The sequence below is a fragment of the Manis javanica genome, chromosome 14 (assembly GCF_040802235.1).
Source record: "Manis javanica isolate MJ-LG chromosome 14, MJ_LKY, whole genome shotgun sequence".
Classification (NCBI taxonomy): domain Eukaryota; kingdom Metazoa; phylum Chordata; class Mammalia; order Pholidota; family Manidae; genus Manis; species Manis javanica.
Genome location: NC_133169.1, coordinates 69,163,404 through 69,170,398, shown reverse-complemented (window position 1 = coordinate 69,170,398; position 6,995 = coordinate 69,163,404). Strand labels below are relative to the sequence as shown.

Sequence of the window (6,995 nt, the reverse complement as noted above, 5' to 3'; positions counted from 1 at the left end):
TGGAAAATGCAAAGAGGAAGTGGGCTCTGTGACATCTAACTCTTGAGCCAACCAACTAAAACCGTCCAGCAGAATGCCGCCCCGACAACCACGATGCTCCCGCAGTGGGGATGGGGACTGAGTGAGACCTGGCACTGCCTTTGTCTGCCTTCATTGGCCTTCCAGTACAGGAGGGCTGTGTGCAGTGGGGAGAAGGAATGACCATGGAGGATGGGGACTCCTTACCTCCATGTCACTTCATTGAATGACATCAGATCCTTGAGACTGAATTACCATCCCCATCTCTGGTCATATTTATTTAAAAAGAATAAATAGTTCCAGTACCAGCAGATAAGAAATGAAATTGCCCTTAAATATGTATGTTCTCTTGGCACCGAGGAGGAAAGTAATTTATCTCTGTTGGGTGAGAAACGAATGACTTTTTATTTTTTCTTCTTTATCAGAAGATACTATATTTCTGTGAATTTGAGGGGAAACAATGTCATTACATGAGTGCCTTTATATAGTAAATGAGAGCGCATTAAGCAGTACAGTCTTGCTTTGGGGGAAAGCATCCAAAGAAGGTCATTCTTGTTTTCAGTGTATGACGTGATACATTCAAGCTAAAGGCACTCTCAATTCCAAGTAGTTATGTTTCCATCTGCAGACTCAGTCCTGTCAGTTCCTAGACCAGAGGAAATAAGCTGCCTGGTTTGGAAAGGAAAGAATGCCTTTGAAGATTACTCAACATCAGGAAAAATTATCCGATTTTGGTAAGTTTCAATAAGTTTTGAAATGTTACACAGGTATAACTCCACTATCAAGTACTTAGCTTTTACACAGTTAAATCCATCAATTTAATTCAGCTTCCAAGAATATTACTGTGTATGATACAAGGCTAGAACAAATATGTTATAAATTATGTAATTAATATCTTGTCCATTTTTGTTGCTATCATAGAGCATAAAGATACACTTACAAAGCAAATTGGATTTACGAAGAATTCTTATTCATTGTGTCTCAAACTAAACTGAGAAGTACTTAAAATTAAAACTTTGAAAACAGGAAAATATTGAAATTAATTTTATGCCCTAGTTAAAAGATTTTGCAAATGGCAGATCAAGTATTTGAAATAAGTTTTGTTATTTTCAATTACTTTCATGAAAAATATAATTGAAATGGAGCACTGTGACTGATGAAAACTCATCTATTTCGCTGTTTCAGTGTCAATGCTGTTGAAATCATGGGAAGTGGGAACACCACCTCAGAGTTCATTCTCCTAGGACTCTTTAAGCACTCAGGAGCCCACCCGTTCTATTTGTGATGGCTCTGACAGTTGCCTTCAACTCCCTCGTGGGCAATGCCCTCATGATGCTGCCGGTTAACCAAGACCCTTGACTGCACACACCCATGTACCTCCTGCTGAGCCAGCTCTCCCTCACAGACCGGGTGCTGGTCTGCACTACTGTGCCCAAGATGGCTGCTCACTACGTAACAGGGAGAAAGTCCATCTCCCCCACTGGCTGTGGGGTGTAGATCTTCTTCCTCACATTGGGTGGAGGTGGGCGCTTCCTCTTGGCGGCCATGTCCTATGAGCACTACGTGGCTATTTGCCACCTCCTGAGATACCCCATCCTCATGAACTGACGACTATGCCTGCTAATGACCTGGGGGTCCTGTTTCCTGGGAGCAGCTGATGGGCTCACGCAGGCTGCTGCCACCCAGGGCTTCCTGTTTTGCAGGGCTCATGAAATTGACCATTTCTTCGGTGACGTGCCCATTCTGGTGCGTTTTGCTTATGTTGACGTGTACACCTGCTGTGTGTTAATGCTCCTGGTCCCACTTTCCCTCATCCAGGTTTCCTATAGTCTCACAGTGGCTGCTCTTCTCCAGATGCATTCTACAGAAGCCCACAAAAAAGCTTTTGCCACCTGCTTCTCACATTTGGCTGTGGTGGGACTGTTTTAAGGAGCAGGCATTTTTACTTACATGAGATCCAAATCCTATAGGTCAGCTAACCATGACAAGGTTGTGTCAGCATTTTATACTCTCTTAACGACTGTGTTGTACTCACTCACCTACCGTCTAAGGAACAATGAGGTCAAGGGAGCCCTGACAAGGTTTATGGGCCAGTGTCCTGCCTAAAATAATGACTGAGGGTAAGATTCCTAGAGAGAAGTTATATATGCATTATTTCTCTTTTTCTTGGAAATACAAATGGACCTCCATACATTGGGATTGTCTATTACATTGTCATCAAGAATAAATTGTGGATGTTAAAAGTCTGTTGATCACAAATCCTTATTACAGTGTTTCCACACCACAACTCACAAATTCATTCAATGAATTAACTTGGCTGCTTTTGCCTAGCTGGCTGTCTTATGCTCTTACTGAATGGTTCTACTGGAGCTATGTATTTGATATATGTTTAAATTATTGACAAAATTTTGTTTATAAAAGAAATTCATCAAGGCATGTGTTGCCACAAATTAGGTATCTTATTGTGCCACCGTTTTTATGTCAGTGATTATCAAACTAATTTTCCTTTCTACCTATAATAACTTCCTCTCTGATATAATCCATTCTTTATGAAATACTATAAACAAAGAAATCACATTATCATATATATAACAACTATTATATAGAGTTTACCTTGGGACTTCCTGAACTACAAATAAATTTGAAATTTATGGTGAGGTGTAACTTCCATCCGTGGAAGAGAAAGCATGGACTAGAATCATCTTCTCCCTTTATTTCCATGAAACATCTTTTTCCATCCTTTAACTTTTAATTTGTGCATGTCTTTGGGTCTGAAATTAATCTCCTGTAGGCAGCATATACATTGGTCCTGTTTCTTGATCTATTCTGCCACTCGTGTCTTTTGATTGGTGCACTCAGTCCATTTATATTAAATGCAATTATTGGTAGGTATATATTATCACAAGTTTATCAACTGTTTTCTGTTTGTTTTGTGGTTCCTCTCTGTTCATTTCTTCCTCTCTTGTTGATGGTTTTCTTTAGTGTTGTGTGGTTGGATTTCCCTTTGTTACTTTTTTGTGTGTCTGTTACAGGCTTTAGGTTTGTGGTTATCATCAGGTTCAAGGACAGCTTCTGAAGTACATAACAGCATATATTAAGTGGATGATTGCTTTATTTCAAACACAATCTGAAAGTGCTTTTGTCTTCTTTTTCCTCCTCTGCACTTTATGTATTAGATGTCATAATCTGCATTTTTGTGTGTATCCTTTGAGTCATCTTATGTAGTTAACTTTACAACCTTTGTTTTGTTTTAATTTTTGTGTGCTTGGTAGTTAATTGGTTAACTACGTTTAATGTGCATTCATTTTCACTGGTGAAAGCTCTTAAGCCTAAGGAACATTTCTGTCTATAGCAGTCCTTTTAATGTGTTCTGTAATTCTAGTTTAGTGGTATAATTTCCTTAGGCCTTCATTTACCTGGGAAATGGTCAATCTCTGCTTCAGATTTGAAAGAAAATCTTGCTGGGTTGAGATTCTTGGTCGGAGGTCCTTCTGTCTCAGTACATCAGATTATTCATGCTCCTCCCTCTGGCCTATAAAGTCTCTGCTGAGAAGTCTGATGATAGTTTCACGGGGTTTCCATTATAAGTAATCTTTGTTCTCTCTCTGGTTGCTTTCAATCCTCTCTCCTTATCCTTAATCTTTGCCATTTTAATTATTGTATGTCTTCATGGTGTCCTCCTGGGGTTCCTTTATTAGAGGATCTCTGGCCTTCCATAACCTGAGTGTCTATTTTCTTCCCCAGACATTTTTAACAGTTATTTCCTCAAAGAGTGTTTCTAACCCTTTGTCTCTATCTTGTCCTTCTGGTATCCCTATTACACAAATATTGATTCATTTGGAATTATCATACAATTCTCTTATCATTCTTTCATTCCTAGAGATCCATTTTTCTCTCTCGTTCTCAGTTTCATGTGTCCTTATTCAAGGAGATACATGACAATCCCACAACTAACATTATAATCAATGACAAAAAGATTGAATAATTTCCTCCAAGGTCAGGAACAAAGCATGTGTGCCCACTTCCTCCAGTTCTTTTCAGTAAGGTGCTGAAAATCTTAACTAAAGCAATTAGACAAGTCAATAAAAATGTGAAATATATACAATTTGGAAATGAAGAATTAAATTGTCTTTGTTTGCAAATGACATGATCTTTTTTATAGAAACTCCCAAGAACTCTATAAAAAGCTGTTAGAAGTAAAGTAAATTTCTATGATGTACAATCAACATATACATTCACTCGTTTCTAAACGGAAAAATGAACTATATGAAAATAAATAAAACAAACCCATATGTAATACCTTCAAAAACAATAAAATATTCAGCAAGAAATTCAAGTGAGATAAAAGATCTGTGCTCTCAATTATAAAACATTGATTAAAGAAATTAAATAAAATACTAATAAATGAAAATATGTAGCATGCCCATGGATTGGAAAAATTAATGTTGTCATAATGACAAAATTATCCAAAGCTGTTTGCAGACTAAATGCAGTCTTTATCAAAATTATAAAGGCACTTTTCACAGAAATGCAAAATAATTTTGAATGTCATATAGAAGCATAGAAATACCCTGGTAGCCAAAGAAATTCTTAAAAAGAAGAACAAAATTGGAGGCTTCACAGTTTGTGATTTCAAACTACATTACAAAGATATTGTAATTAAAACAATATGGCACTGCCATGAAAGAAGACTCATAGACCAATGGAACCAAATCAACATTCCAGAAATAAAACTCATGCATGTACAATGAAGTAACTAATATTTGACAAAGGAGTCATATGACCTAACAATATGTTTTGAAAAGACAGCTCCATGCCTATGTTCATTGAAGTATTATTCACAAAAGTCAAAAGGAAACATAAAAACAACCTGTGTCCATTGAAAGATGAATGAATAAAGGTAATACAATATAGGAGATCCTTCCATTTGCATCAAAATAGATGAACCTTAAGGACATTATTCTAAGTGAAATGAGTTAGATAGTAAAGATGAATACTGTATAGTGTCACTTATACGTAGAATCTAAGTAAGCCAAATTCATAGAAACAGAGAGAATAGTGGTTGTCAGGAGCTGGGGTTTTGGAATATATAGTAGATGTTGATCAATGGAATCGAACTTCCAATTTTAATAGGAATAAGATCTGGGTATTTAATGTACAGCTGGGTGACTAGAGGTACCAATATTGTATTATACAGTTGAAAGGTGCTGAGACTGTAAATCATAAATATATTACCATAGACTCACATGCACATGAGGTAATTTTGTGAGGTGATGTATGTCTGAATTAACATCATTGTGGTAATCATTTTGCTGTATATAAATGTATCAAATTATCACATTGTGCAACTTAAACTCAATGTTGTACATCAATTAAGTCTTAATAAAACTAGAAAAATATACTAAGTATATTAATACAGTCATGTAAATCAACATGAATGATTTGTACAATTCTTATATCTGCTTTAATATCTGTTCACAACAGTCATTTATAATTGGTAACATAAAATAACAATGAGACATTCACCCTTAAAATTACACATGGGAAAATTTAAAGGATACAAATTAGAAGTAATCCCTTAAGGCTTTTATGTCTGTATTATCAACTAACAGCCATGTTTAGGAGAAAATAGAAATAATGACAAAATAAAAATATTTGAAGATATTATGCTTGCTGATGCCAATATTCACTAACTGTTTAAGCGAGGTGATAGACAAGGTAGGGTGGTACTCAAGTTAATCAAAGTTTTATATATCTAGCACACAATACAGTACTTTTCAATTACATAGTTATTGTTTTGATGCATTATCATTTTACTTCACATAGTTGCATACCTTAGAAAAGGAAAAGTTTTCTACTTTTCCACAAAGTATTGGAAATCCTGATCTAAATAACATGTGCAGTCTGTATTGAAGAGGTTTTTAGCATAAAGATTATACAATTTCATGTGAAAAGTAATAAGTGCTATAAAAGGTGTACAGACTCCTGGATAAATAAGTTATGTCATACAACGTGGTAGACAGAAAGAAAGTAACACAACTTTATTTTTTAAACACAACAGTTTAGATGAAGGATATTTGTTGATTGATAAGGGAACCAATTAAATACAGTAGAGCTCAGACTGTCAGGTGATATTAACACAAGTTCATACCTGAAATTTTACTTTAAAGAGCCTTAACAGAAACTCCTGGGAAATGTAACGATTTCCTAATCTCTGTGGTAAAAAAAATGCTATCATTGGATTACTATGAATATTACCAAAAGAAGGGATAACTTTATAAATCTTTATTCCTCTCCAGAGAAAATGTCTCTGGGGTACACACCTGAGGTTGACTATCTGCTTAGTATCCCTTTCTCCTGAGAAACTGAATAGATTGTACCTTGGAGGCCACCTAAGAGCACGTTCATGTTCTTCATGCTTCCTTGTTTACGTCTTTCAACCCCATATCCTTTGGTTAAATCATTATGACCAATCATGAATTCATCATGCACATGCTTTTTCATTGCTGCTGGAGATGAAACTGGTGGATCAATTAAGCCCACTTTCTACATGAGAAGAAACAGTAATGACAGCAGTGAAAGAAATACCCAAACAAAAACATTAATTTAGGTAATCTATTTCCAGTTTTTTTACAAAAACCCCTTTGCTGGCAGCCTATGATACATAGAATGTCTACATGGGCATCTTTTAGTTTTATAGATGGAGTAGTCCCTGCTCTCAAAGAAGGTTATTCTGAGAGATTTAGTATAGAGATGTCCACCCAAATAATAAGGCTTAGAGGTATTGATGTTATTTAGTATCTGAAAACTATAGCTATGGGTTATAGTTCATATTTTTAAATGACTTTTAGGTTGAAAACTCTTCCAACAGCTCCATTTTCAAAGCTGTTTTAGAAATATTAAAAGCATATGTCATTAGACATTTCTGAATTTATCTTCCTTATATTATCAGCTGGTCCTCTTGATTTCATGCTGAT

General features: G+C 35.8%; 1 pseudogene; it reads left to right on the top strand.

The window, feature by feature from the left end:
- Nucleotides 1-1,222: 1,222 nt before the first annotated feature.
- On the top strand, nt 1,223-2,124 carry LOC140846265 (olfactory receptor 2T8-like; annotated as a pseudogene).
- The last annotated feature ends 4,871 nt before the right edge of the window (nt 2,125-6,995 follow it).